The sequence below is a fragment of the Ranitomeya imitator genome, chromosome 4 (assembly GCF_032444005.1).
Source record: "Ranitomeya imitator isolate aRanImi1 chromosome 4, aRanImi1.pri, whole genome shotgun sequence".
NCBI classification, from domain to species: domain Eukaryota; kingdom Metazoa; phylum Chordata; class Amphibia; order Anura; family Dendrobatidae; genus Ranitomeya; species Ranitomeya imitator.
The window spans coordinates 252,035,230-252,049,363 of NC_091285.1; the positions used below are offsets into that span (position 1 = coordinate 252,035,230).

A 14,134-nucleotide genomic window follows, 5' to 3' on the forward strand; every position below is an offset into this window, starting at 1 on the left:
ACATGAATTTCTGAGGTAATATTAATCCCATATATGATGTAGGAGCTGATACTACACTAATGCACTATATCTGAGGTGAATGTGCTCCTATCAACTATAATGTGAAGTGCTAACCCTAGTATTGCTGTTTTCTCCATTTCATCTGATGAAAGAAACAGGTAGAGATACAGATTCACTTTCTCTATATAAGCCCCCACCCCCTCACATAGAGACCAGCCCACACCCTCCTCTCAGAGAGAGACATAATTACCTCCCCTATATAAGCTCCACTCTCCTCACAGTAAAACGCCAGGCACAGACATACTGTGCTCCTTTGTCTTAAAGCAACATCACTCTTGCTTAAAATCTACACTGCTATACAAACAAAACTGCAGGAGTTAAAAGGTCCAACCCCTCCCAAAGTCATGTCCTCCTCCGCTTAGTGCTCAGGTGGTTTCTTTCCCACTCACTTCAGCTCTCTCTTCCTTTCTTCTCTCCTTCCTATCTCTCAATTTCTTTCCTTCCTTCCTTCTTTCTTTCTTTGTTTCTTACTCTCTGTCTTCTTTTTCATTTTCCTTAGTTTTGGAGAGGGAGGCTTATGCTATGAATAGATTTAAAAGAAGCTAGAAACATATGGTAGTTTTTCAAAGTGTTCTTTTTTCTTCTTTTTTCTTGCAGTACCTGAGGAGGGATGCAAAGCAGCTGCTCCTGTATTTGCAGTCAGGGACTGATGTTTATTTAGTGCTGAGCATTTAGCTTGGAGACAGGACATTTTTGTCAGCTGTTGAACAGGACAAGTAATCCTAATAAAACTTTATACACATTTTATTGCATATTTTTATTTTACTTTTTTTTTTTTACAAATATATTGGCAATGGTATACTTATATTAATGATTCCACCGACCCTGTGAACATCATCGATACTGGAGCCCAGGTAAGTTGGCATCTGTATGGATCATTGGTTTGGGCACTTCCTTGTATATGATTTGAAAAGAGGCCTAATGTAAATGCTTCGAAAGCACTAATCATAATCCATATACATTTGTCTGCTCTTGTATAAAGGCTTCTTTGTAAGAAATAGGGAAAACAATAGCTTGTGCTTTGTTTTAATAACAATAAAAATTACAGACCTCTCCGTTCTTTGTTGGTGGGAAACTTTGCACAATCGGTAGTGTGTCAAATACTTATCTTCCCCACTGTATGTATGAAAAAGGAATCAATGATGCCATCAACTGCAACATTTTCACTGCCGTTCAACCTAATCTGACTTAAGTAGAATGTTCCCATGGCACTGTATCTGTTAATACATGCTATGGAGTTGGCGGCAACTAGTACTGGCACTTATGCCAAAGCAGCAAAAGTAAGGTACAAGGTAATAGAGCTGCTTACAATATAACAATAGATTGCTGTAAAGATGCAGGTTTGCTTTCTCCAAATAATCAGAGTTGTAGATACTTCTCTATGTGACAGAAGCTAGTAACAGAATATTGATGTTCTTGGTAATTCTTTATGTATTGAGAATATACACTGGGGTTATAGGTTCAGTAGGAGCTGCCCATAACTGCTTGGTTTTTACATGTTCTTTTTTTTAGGTGTTCTAATTGTACAGGAGCTGAACTGAATGTGTTCTTTGTGCAGCACTACGTAGAATAAATATTCTATATGTATATTTACATATTTGACATTTTGTGCGGTATTGGTCAGCTTTTTCTATCATGCAGTGCAGATGTCTTATTTGGTACATTACCCATGAGGAAGGGCTGGGTTGGGTTGGCCGCCCTGGGCATAAGTGAGAAATCTGCTATGAATCACAGTAAGCAAGCCAGCATCTGCAGGACCAGCTCAAACCGCTCTTAACCCCTCCCATTCCTTCAGTAAGATCATTGTCAGCCCACTCCTCCTACGAAACATTTCAAACGTCAGTGAAATACTCTAGTGTATCCATTCATACTTCTAAAAAAAAAGACGTGAGTAGGAATCCCAGCATTTCTCAGGTAATCAGCTTGAGCTTATTTTTCTCCTCTTGTTACATGATGTGTGTTCAGATTTTAGCATATCACCTTTCCACGTATGCTTTCTCCTGTACTACACCATGGAATTAGTAATGTGTAGTGTAATGGCTTTTTTGCAGTCTTGGCCAATTGTTCTACAGGTTATTCAGGTTGCTTGTGTGCCTTTGGTGTTCCTTTGTTAAATATGTGGAATATGTAACTTGCATTAGATATCCAGACTGCCCTGACTCTGCTGGGAATTATCTGTGTCCTACATTATGGGGGTGGTGAGCGTCTTCCCTTCTGCCAGTGGAGAGGAATAAATGTGTCATTGTGACGTAGAGTAGTCTACACACTCTGCCTCGGTTATACCCAGGAGGTAGTGTAGTATGCAATTTGCTGACTGTATTAACCGAGAATTCATACACTACATGAGAACATCCAAACTACTGTAGATACAGAGCTACCTGCAAATGAGAACCTACAGAAAACATATATACATAAATAGGTGTAAATGAGAACCCATACATACCCGACTTCCTAAATTACACCTCATACATACATGACTATGTCTAAATCAGAATACATATATACCTATGTCTAAATTACAACTCACACCTAAAAGAGAACCTATAGATACATGACAACATCTGACTCAAAACCCATACATACCTGTCTAAATGAGAAATGCATACATACATGACTACATCTAAACTAGAAACGCATACATACATGACTACATCTATACCAGAAACGCATACATACATGACTACATCTAAACCAGAAACACATACATACATGACTACATCTAAACCAGAAAAGCATATATACATGACTACATCTAAACCACCTACTGTATCCTCACCCATCCTTTATAGATTGTGAGCCTTCGCGGGCAGGGTCCTCTCTCCTCCTGTACCAGTTATGACTTGTATTGTTTAAGATTATTGTACTTGTTTTTATTATGTATACCCCTCCTCACATGTAAAGCGCCATGGAATAAATGGCGCTATAACAATAAATAATAATAATAATAATAAACGCATACATACATGACTACATTTAAACCAGAAATGCATACATACATGACTACATCTAAACCAGAAATGCATACATACATGACTACATCTAAACCAGAAATGCATAAATACATGACTACATCTAAACTAGAAACGCATACATACATGACTACATCTAAACCAGAAATGCATACATACATGACTACATCTAAACCAGAAATGCATACATACATGACTACATCTAAACCAGAAACGCATAAATACATGACTACATCTAAACTAGAAACGCATACATACATGACTACTTCTAAACCAGAAATGCATACATACATGACTACATCTAAACCAGAAACGCATACATACATGACTACATCTAAGCCAGAAACACATACATACATGACTACATCTAAGCCAGAAACGCATACATACATGACTACATCTAAACCAGAAGCGCATACATACATGACTACATCTAAACCAGAAATGCATACATACATGACTACATCTAAATGAGAATCTATACATATAATAATAATAATAATAATAATAATTTTATTTATATAGCGCCAACATATTCCGCAGCGCTTTACAAATTATAGAGGGGACTTGTACAGACAATAGACATTACAGCATAACAGAAATCACAGTTCAAAATAGATACCAAGAGGAGTGAGGGCCCTGCTCGCAAGCTTACAATCTATAGGGGATAATCATTTATAAAAACACCTTCCTTCTTATCGGGCGCTATGAAACCTGTCAATCAAAGGAGAGGAGGTGGAGACTGAGAGAAATCAAGCAGGTGGGGAGGAGTATATAAAGGACTGGCTGCACCGTGAAGCACCGAGGAGTGGGACTTAGTTTGAACAGTCATCATGTACGGACAGAGACCCTTTACATAATAATTAAAAAAGTTTATTCCCACCTTATGTGTTGTGTGAGGCCGTTCTCCTTCCTTCACTATTGAGTTCTCTGTGTGCATTCAGGAGAGGGTTGTTAGTCATTTATCAGGCTAGGCTTGCTTCCCATGGCAGGGACAGAGCGCCGGCTGCCCTCCCGCGCCCAAGGCAAGGACAGAGCGCCGGCTGCCCTCCCGCGCCCAAGGCAAGGACAGAGCGCCGGCTGCCCTTCCGCGCCCAAGGCAAGGACAGAGCACCGGCTGCCTTCCCGCACCCAAGGCAAGGACAGAGCGCCGGCTGCCCTCCCGCGCCCAAGGCAAGGACAGAGCACCGGCTGCCTTCCCGCACCCAAGGCAAGGACAGAGCACCGGCTGCCTTCCCGCACCCAAGGCAAGGACAGAGCACCGGCTGCCCTCCCGCGCCCAAGGCAAGGACAGAGCGCCGGCTGCCTTCCCGCACCCAAGGCAAGGACAGAGCGCCGGCTGCCTTCCCGCACCCAAGGCAAGGACAGAGCGCCGGCTGCCTTCCCGCACCCAAGGCAAGGACAGAGCGCCGGCTGCCCTCCCGCACCCAAGGCAAAGACAGAGCGCCGGCTATACATACATTACCAAGTCTAAATGAAACATGCATACATACATGACTATGTCTAAATAAAAACCTATACCTATCTACTATATAATTGTCTAAGGGTCACTTCCGTCTGTCTGTCTGTCTGTCACGGATATTCATTGGTCGCGGCCTCCTTCTGTCATGGAAATCCAAGTCGCTGATTGGTCGTGGCAAAATGCCCACGACCAATCAGCGACGGGCACAGTCCGGTGGCAAAATGGCCGCTCCTTCCTTCCCGCAGTCAGTGCCTGCTCCATACTCCCCTCCAGTCAGCCACCACACAGGGTTAATGGCAGCGTTAACGGACCGTGTTATGCCACGGTGTAACGCGCTCCATTAACGCAGCTATTAACCCTGTGTGACCAACTTTTTACTATTGATGCTGCATATGCAGCATCAATAGTAAAAAGATCTAATGTTAAAAATAATAATAATAAAAAAAAGGTTATTCTCACCCTCCGAGGTCACGCGCTGTCCTCAGCAGTGCAAGCGGCAGGTTTCGGTGCCAAGGATGCTATGCGAGAAGGACCTGCCATGACATCACGGTCCTGCGCTCATACCAACCCTGGGACCGGAAGCTGTCGCATGCACCGCACACAGGTGACAGGACTTCAAGGGGCCTTCGGAAGGTGAGTATATGTTTATTTTTTATTTTAAGTCGTTTTTAACCACGCATATAGTGCCCACATTGCTATATACTACGTAGGCTCTGTTACATATTTCATGGGCTCCGTATTGCGCAAAAAATACGCCAATGAAAGTCTATGGGGGCGAGAAAAATACAAATTACACACGGACCAACAGTGTGACTTGCGAGAAATACGCAGCGGCGTTCTATAGAAAAGCCGGCAATTCAGTTCGGTGTACAGTAAAATCACACTGACAGGTTGGAATAGAATAGCTAAGATAAATGTCTACACATAGTATAGGGGTATATATATATATATATATATATTGTAGCATGGCTAAAGGGTGTGTAGTCGATGGGAGGTATGTGCCACATAAGTGCCTTGTTGCTGTAATGTAGCCCGGAATATTGCGTTGTTTTATATAACCATATGTTTGTGTTTCAGGACCTGTGGTGATGTCAGACCACATGGCTAATCATGTGATAGATTACTGGGTGTGGTTAGTCCTATATAAGACTGGCTAATCCTTTACACAGCAGATATGTGTGGAGGTGAAACCCTCTTGAGTGTGTTCGGCTTCAGGACTGAGCCGGATGAACTGGACACTTGTTTTCCTTTGCCTGAACCAAAGGCTATTTTGCTTTCTGTTGTTTTGCCACATGGTTTATGAAGCAATAAACCCAGTGAACTTTAAAGGAACACGTCTCCTGAGTGTCAGCCGTCGCAGCTGAGTGAGTGAAATCGCTACAATTGGTGGAGAATGCGGGCAGCGTTCCCAGCGGAGACGAGACGTGAGTTTATTTTTGAATGTCCTGGGTCAAGGCTGTTGCAAGCCAGCAAGCATTGCCGTAGAAAATGGAGGACCTGCTGAAACACTTGGTCCAGCAGGAGCAAAGGCAGCAAGAGACCAACAGGCTGTTGATGCAGCAGATACAACAGAGCCAGCAGCAGATACAACAGAGCCAGCAGGAGCAACGGCAGCAGATGCAGCAAAGCCAGCAGGAGCAACGGCAGCAGTTACAACAGAGCCAGCAGGAGCATCAGCAGCAGATGCAGCTTCTGGCAACCGCCATCCAGGGCAAGGCGAGCGCCCCAACTCCAGGTTTGGCTGATGACACCCACGTCCGGAAGACGGTAAGACGTGCATTGCAGAAAATGACTCCCGGGGATGATGTTGAGGCCTTCCTGACGGTGTTTGAGAGGGTCGCTGAGAGGGAAAAACTTCCGCCAGAGCAGTGGGCAGAGGTACTTGCGCCATACCTGACGGGAGAACCCCAGAAGGCGTACTATGATTTGACCTTGCAGGATGCCAAAGAGTATCACAAATTGAAAGCCGAGATTCTCGCACGTCTGGGGGTGACACTGACTGTCAGGGCACAGCGAGTTCACTCCTGGGGCTATCACCGGGACAAACCACCTCGTTCCCAAATGTTTGATCTGTTGCACCTGGTCCAGAAATGGCTGCAGCCAGAGACCTCTGCGCCTGCACAGATGGTAGAACGGGTGATGATGGATCGGTTTGTCCATTCCCTCCCGAGGCCTATACAGTCTTGGGTTGCCCAGGGTGATCCCCAGAATGCCGACGAGCTGATCGGACTGGTTGAGAGATACCAAGGGTTGGAAGGCTCCTTCGGGAGGCAGCCCATGCCGTACTGGGGGTCCCAGAGGGCAGCTGAGTCCCAAAAAGGGGTGGTGCGTCCAAGGTCACAAAGGGCGGGGGAGGTGGTGCCCAAGGTCCCCACGGGTGATGTTATTTGTTGGAGGTGCCACAAGCCAGGACATATAGCTGCCCGTTGTTCCCAAGCCACTGAGCAGATGGACTGCAGCATGGGACGCCGTTGTTCATACTATGCGTATCCAGTCTGTAGTGTGAACTCTCCATCCAACGAGGGACCTCAAGCGTGTCCCGTAAAGGTGAACGGTCGAGCAGTAACGGCACTGTTAGACTCGGGGAGCCTAGTGACCCTGGTGAGGGCCACTTTTCCTCTTCATCTGCTCCCAGGAAAGAAGGTCGGAGTGCGGTGCATACATGGTGATGCAAAGGACTACCCTATGGCCAGGGTGGACATTGAAACGGTATGTGGCACTGAATCCCACATAGTCGGCGTAGTTCAGGACTTGTTGCACCCTATAATTATTGGCCGGGATTTCTGTTTGTTTTGGGATTTGTGGGGAAAGGGTTCTGAGCTCCCTGGCAGGGAACCAGTGAACCCTGGAACGGTATCGCCACACCCAGAGGCAGACAGCTTTCCTTTTTGTGTTCTGGTTGGGGATGAGGAGGAAGTATCCCCTACATCTGACATTCTGGAGTTAGAGGTTACCGGTGAAAATTTTGGGACTGCCCAACATAGGGACCCCAATCTGAGGGAAGCCTTTAATAATGTCACAGTTATTGACGGGGTGGTACAGGAGCCGGGGGCAGACAAAAGATTTCCCCATTTTCTGTTGAGGGGGGAATTGTTGTACCGGGTCACAAAAATAAGGGAGGAGTTGGTAGAGCAGTTGATAGTGCCGGGTCCGTATAGACGGAAAGTGTTGGACATGGCCCATTCACACATCTTGGGTGGACACCTAGGGGTGGAAAAAACGCAGGAACGGGTTGTGCAGAGGTTCTATTGGCCTGGGTGTCACCGGGAAATAGTGAACTATTGCAGGTCCTGCCCTACATGTCAGCTAACTGCTCCTACTCCTCATTTCCGGAACCCCCTTGTGCCACTGCCCATTATTGAGGTACCGTTCGAGAGAATTGCCATGGACTTGGTCGGTCCCTTAGTTAAATCAGCTCGGGGCCATCAGTATATATTAGTCATCCTGGACTATGCCACACGCTATCCTGAGGCAATTCCCTTGAGGAATTCTTCCTCAAAGAGCATAGCCCGCGAGTTGGTCCATGTCTTTTCCCGGACAGGTCTGCCAAAGGAGATCCTGACTGACCAGGGTACACCTTTCATGAGCAAGGTGATGAGGGAGTTATGCAAAGCCCTGAAGATCTCCCAGTTGAGGACCTCGGTGTACCATCCCCAGTCAGATGGTCTTGTTGAGAGGTTTAACAAGACTCTAAAGAGCATGCTGAGAAAAGCTATAGAGAAAGACGGTAGAGACTGGGATTGTCTCTTACCCTATCTGATGTTTTCCATTCGTGAAGTTCCACAGGCCTCCACAGGGTTCTCACCGTTTGAGCTTCTATATGGCCGACATCCACGAGGACTCCTGGATATAGCCAAGGAAACCTGGGAAGCCGAAGTCACGCCCCACAGAAGCGTCATTGAGCATGTGGCCCTGATGCAGCAGAGGATTGCAAAGGTGATGCCTATCGTGAAAGAACACCTTCTCCAAGCACAAGAAGCTCAAGCCAGGGTCTACAACCGGTCTGCAAGAGTGAGGCAGTTCAATTCGGGAGACCGAGTTCTGGTGTTAGTTCCAACGGTGGAAAGCAAGTTCTTGGCCAAATGGCAAGGGCCATATGAGGTTGTCGAGAAACTTGGTGAGGTAAATTATAAAATTCACCAACCAGGAAGACGGAAACCATTCCAAGTTTACCATGTCAACCTCATCAAGCCATGGCAAGATAGAGAGCCGACAGTTACTCCGTCATTGTTAAGCAACCCAGAAGGTGAGGTTGGAGCGGTTACTATAGCAGAGACGCTATCGAAAACCCAGAAACAGCAGTGCCGGGAGTTACTCCAGGAAAACAGGGACCTGTTTTCAGAATTGCCAGGATACACGAAGGTCATAGAGCACGAGGTCCTAACAGAGCCCCATGTGCGGGTGAATGTGAAACCTTATCGTATTCCTGAGGCTCGTTGAGAAGTTATCTCCAAGGAAGTGGAGCGTATGTTGAGGCTTGGAGTCATTGAGGAATCCAAGAGCGGTTGGTCAAGCCCAATTGTCCTGGTCCCAAAACCTGATGGAGAGTGGAGGTTTTGCAACGACTATCGGAAGTTGAATGAGGTCTCCAAGTTCGACGCTTATCCCATGCCCCGTATTGATGAGCTCATCGAAAGGCTTGGGCACGCCAGATATATATCCACCTTGGATCTGACAAAGGGGTATTGGCAGATCCCCATGGCGCAGGAAGCCAAGGAGAAGACAGCCTTTTCGACACCTGATGGATGCTTCCAGTATGCCCGGATGCCGTTTGGCCTACAGGGAGCTCCGGCGACCTTCCAGAGGGCTATGGATAGAGTTCTTGCACCCCATAAGGCCTACGCTGCTGCGTACCTAGATGATATCGTCATCTTTAGCCCGGACTGGGAGAGTCATCTGGAGAAAGTCCAAGCGGTGTTGGATGCTATAAGAGAGGCCGGATTTACTATAAACCCAAAGAAGTGTGCCTTGGGTAAAGAAGAAGCTAAGTACCTTGGATACATAGTGGGTCACGAAGAAATAAAACCCCAAATCAGTAAAGTGGAGGCAATTCAAACGTGGCCAAAACCAGTTTCCAAGAAGCAAGTTAAAGCCTTCCTGGGAATCGTGGGATATTACAGGAGGTTCATCCCAAACTTCGCCACGATGGCTGCGCCTCTGACTGACCTGCTAAAAGGGACAAAACCAGTAATGGTTAAGTGGTCCGAAGAAACAGAGTCAGCCTTCCAAGAAATGAAAAACGCTTTGTGTAAGCAACCCGTTCTGATGGCCCCAAACTTCAAGAAAGAGTTTATTCTTCAGACAGATGCCTCAGATGTTGGGGTGGGAGCAGTCCTTTCCCAAGAACTACATGGGGAGGAGCATCCTGTTCTCTATCTGAGTAGGAAGCTGTCCTCATCTGAAAAGAACTACTCAGTCGTTGAGAAGGAGTGCTTGGCCATAAAATGGGCAGTGGACACATTACGGTACTATCTGCTGGGACGTAAATTTAGACTGATATCCGACCATGCCCCACTTAGGTGGATGAGGGAAACGAAGGGTAGAAATGCTAGGGTCACCCGTTGGTTCTTATCCCTGCAGGACTTCAGTTTCCATGTGGAACATCGGGCCGGAAAGCTGCACGGTAATGCGGATGCCCTATCAAGAATCCCTTGTTTAGTGGGAGAAAGTGCCAAGCCCCACGGCTTTAGGCAGAGGGGGGAGGTATGTAGCATGGCTAAAGGGTGTGTAGTCGATGGGAGGTATGTGCCACATAAGTGCCTTGTTGCTGTAATGTAGCCCGGAATATTGCGTTGTTTTATATAACCATATGTTTGTGTTTCAGGACCTGTGGTGATGTCAGACCACATGGCTAATCATGTGATAGATTACTGGGTGTGGTTAGTCCTATATAAGACTGGCTAATCCTTTACACAGCAGATATGTGTGGAGGTGAAACCCTCCTGAGTGTGTTCGGCTTCAGGACTGAGCCGGATGAACTGGACACTTGTTTTCCTTTGCCTGAACCAAAGGCTATTTTGCTTTCTGTTGTTTTGCCACATGGTTTATGAAGCAATAAACCCAGTGAACTTTAAAGGAACACGTCTCCTGAGTGTCAGCCGTCGCAGCTGAGTGAGTGAAATCGCTACAATATATATATATGTACCGTATATACTCGAGTATAAGCCGAGATTTTCAGCCCAAAATTTTGGGCTGAAAGTGCCCCTCTCGGCTTATACTTGAGTCACGGTGGGCGGCAGGGTCAGCGGGTGAGAGGGCGCTGAGGCATACTCACCTAGTCCCGGTGATCCTGACGCTCCCTCTGCCGTCCCACGGTCTTCGGTGCTGTAACTCTTCCCCTGTTCAGCGGTCACGTGGGACCGCTCATTAGAGAAATGAATATGCGGCTCCACCTCCCATAGGGGTGGAGCCGCATGTTCATTTCTCTAATCAGCGGTGCCGGTGACCGCTGATAGAGGAAGAGGCTGCGGCACCGAAGACCGTGTGACAGGCAGAGGGAGCGGGACGCCGGGAGCAGGTAAGTATGTAATATTCACCTGTCCCCGTTCCACACGCCGGGCGCTGCTCCATCTTCCCGGCGTCTCTCCGCTCTGACTGTGCAGGTCAGAGGGCGCGAAGATGCATATAGTGTGCGCGGTGCCCTCTGCCTGATCAGTCAGTCCGGAGAGACGCCGGGACCGGACGCTGGGAGCTGCAAGCAAGAGAGGTGAGTATGGCGTTTTTTTTTTATTGCAGCAGCAGCAATGGCAGAGCTTTCTATGGCACAGCTATGGGGCAATACTGAACGGCGCAGAGCACTATATGGCACAGCTATGGGGCAATAATGAATGGTGCAGAGCACTATATGGCAGCTATGGGGCAATAATGAACGGTGCAGAGCACTATATGGCACAGCTATGGGGCAATAATGAACGGTGCAGAGCACTATATGGCACAGCTATGGGGCAATAATGAACAGTGCAGAGCACTATATGGCACAGCTATGGGGCAATAATGAACGGCGCAGAGTACTATATGGCAGCTATGGGGCAATAATGAACGGTGCAGAGCACTATATGGCAGCTATGGGGCAATACTGAACGGCGCAGAGCACTATATGGCAGCTATGGGGCAATACTGAACGGCGCAGAGCACTATATGGCAGCTATGGGGCAATACTGAACAGCACAGAGCACTATATGGCAGCTATGGGGCAATAATGAACGGCGCAGAGCACTATATGGCATAGCTATGGGGCAATAATGAACGGTGCAGAGCACTATATCGCACAGCTATGGGGCAATAATGAACGGTGCAGAGCACTATATGGCACAGCTTTATATGGCACATCTATGGGGCAATAATGAATGGCGCAGAGCACTATATGGCACAGCTTTATATGGCACATCTATGGGGCAATAATGAACGGTGCAGAGCACTATATGGCACAGCTTTATATGGCACATCTATGGGGCAATGATGAACGGTGCAGAGCACTATATGGCACAACTTTATATGGCACATCTATGGGGCAATAATGAACAGTATGGAGAATTATATGTGGCACAGCTTTATATGGAGCATCTTCTGGGGCAATAATGAACGGTATGGACCATCTATTTTTATTTTTGAAATTCACCGGTAGCTGCTGCATTTCCTACCCTAGGCTTATACTCGAGTCAATAAGTTTTCCCAGTTTTTTGTGGCAAAATTAGGGGGGTCGGCTTATACTCGGGTCGGCTTATACTCGAGTATATACGGTATATTTATATATGTCAGTGAGACACATATATGTATATATATTAATATTTCATACAGCGCTAGATAGCTTAAAAGCCGGTAATTCAATTGCCGGCTTTTCCTATCTCCTTCGCAAACCCGACATGATATGAGACATGGTTTACATACATTAAACCACCTCATATCCCTTTTTTTTTTTTTTTTGCATATTCCACACTCACTATTAGGCTATGTTCACACGTTGCGTACTGTCCCTGCGGGTTCTCCCGCAGCGGATTTGATAAATCTGCAGGGCAAACCCGCTGCGGTTATCCCTGCATATTTATCGCGGTTTGTCCTGCGGGTTCCGCTGCGGGATTTTACCCCTACTATTGATGCTGCATATGCAGCAATATGCAGCATCAATAGTAATGTTAAAAATAATAAAATCATGATATACTCACCCTCTGACGTCCCGATCTCCTCGGCGCTGCAGGCGGCGGTCCGGTTCCAAAGATGCTGTGCGACCAGGACCTTCGTGACGTCACGGTCATGTGACCGCGACATCACCGCAGGTCCTGGTCGCATAGCAAACCTGAGACAGGACGGCCGCGCGCAGCGCTGAGACTTCAGAGGTGAGTATATCATTATTTTTTATTTTAATTCTTTTTTTTTTTCTCAAATATGGTTCCCGGGGCCTGGAGGAGAGTCTCCTCTCCTTCCTTCCCCCCCCCCCCCGAGTACCACCCGCACATTATCCGCTTACTTCCTGCAAGGTGGGCACAGCCCCATGCGGGAAGTAAGCGGATCAATGCATTTCTATGGATGCAGAATCGCTGCGATTCTGCACAAAGAAGTGACATGCTGCGGGTTTTTAACTGCTGCGTTTCTGCGCGTTTTTTCCCGCAGCATGTGCACAGCGGTTTGCGGTTCCCATTGGTTTACATGTAAATGTAAACGCAATGGAAACTGCAGCGGACCCCTAGCGGCAAAATCGCTGCGGTTCTGCGGTAAAAACCGCAACGTGTGAACATGGCCTTAATGTTAGTAGTGTGTATGTGCAAAATTTGGGCATTCTAGCTATTAAATTAAAGGGTTAAATCGCGGAAAAAATTGGCGTGGGCTCTGCTGTATGATATATTTATATATATATATATATATATATATATATATATAGACAGTATATATGTTGTTACGATTTTATGAGCACATGGATCCATTGTATGCCCGTATGTCCGTTTTGCAAGCCTGCGAGGAAATCTCGCCGTACGGATGCCATACGGATTACATACAGAGGATGCCATGCGCAAAATACGCTGACACACCCTGCCTACGGAGGAGATACGGATCACTGTTTTGGGGACTTTTCTGCGTATTACGGCCGTAAATAACGGACCGTATTTTTATACGCTGAGTGTGAGGCCGACCTTAGATTTGAATGTTTAAGTCTCATCCGAGACTCAGTAGAAAGTAGTGCATGCTGCGATTGTCTCATTCATCTGAACATCCCTAATAAATTACCATGGGTCAGTGTGCTGTCCGATTAAAAATCAGATATACTGTATATGACTGATATACCTGGCTACTTCTAAATCAGGACCCCTATATACATAATTGCCTTTCAATGTCATGAAATGATTCATTAACAAGAAGAAAAAAAAATGTTCGTAATTTCCAATTTGGCTTCATAAAATGCTGAAAAAATAAACTAATGATATGTATTGATTTTTGGCTCTATGTACTCTATGCATGATTTAGTTTGGGTGTAAATTGTAAAAAAAAAAAAAACCACACATTTCATTGTACAGTATGTTCCGCTTATGCAATATACAAGGAAATATGTGGCCATATGGCATCATCTAAACTGCTGTTCAGAGGTTGAGAACGGCATGAGAAATACCCCGAATCTGGTAATGCAGCTGTAATGAATTGAATGAAGTATGGC

The 14,134-nt window shown here is 46.3% G+C and overlaps 1 protein-coding gene across 3 annotated transcripts in view; it reads left to right on the forward strand.

The window, feature by feature from the left end:
- Window positions 1–290: 290 nt before the first annotated feature.
- The window catches only part of SLC16A7 (solute carrier family 16 member 7), a 212,922-nt gene continuing 199,078 nt past the window's right edge, over window positions 291–14,134 (forward strand). The window contains exon 1 of one of the 3 annotated variants that reach the window (XM_069764499.1): window positions 291–914. The gene's annotated coding sequence lies outside the window, so the exon portion shown is untranslated. Of the gene's footprint in view, window positions 915–1,846; window positions 1,975–6,100; window positions 6,259–14,134 lie in introns of those variants that run through there. The other 2 variants (XM_069764497.1, XM_069764501.1) reach the window with 2 other exon arrangements.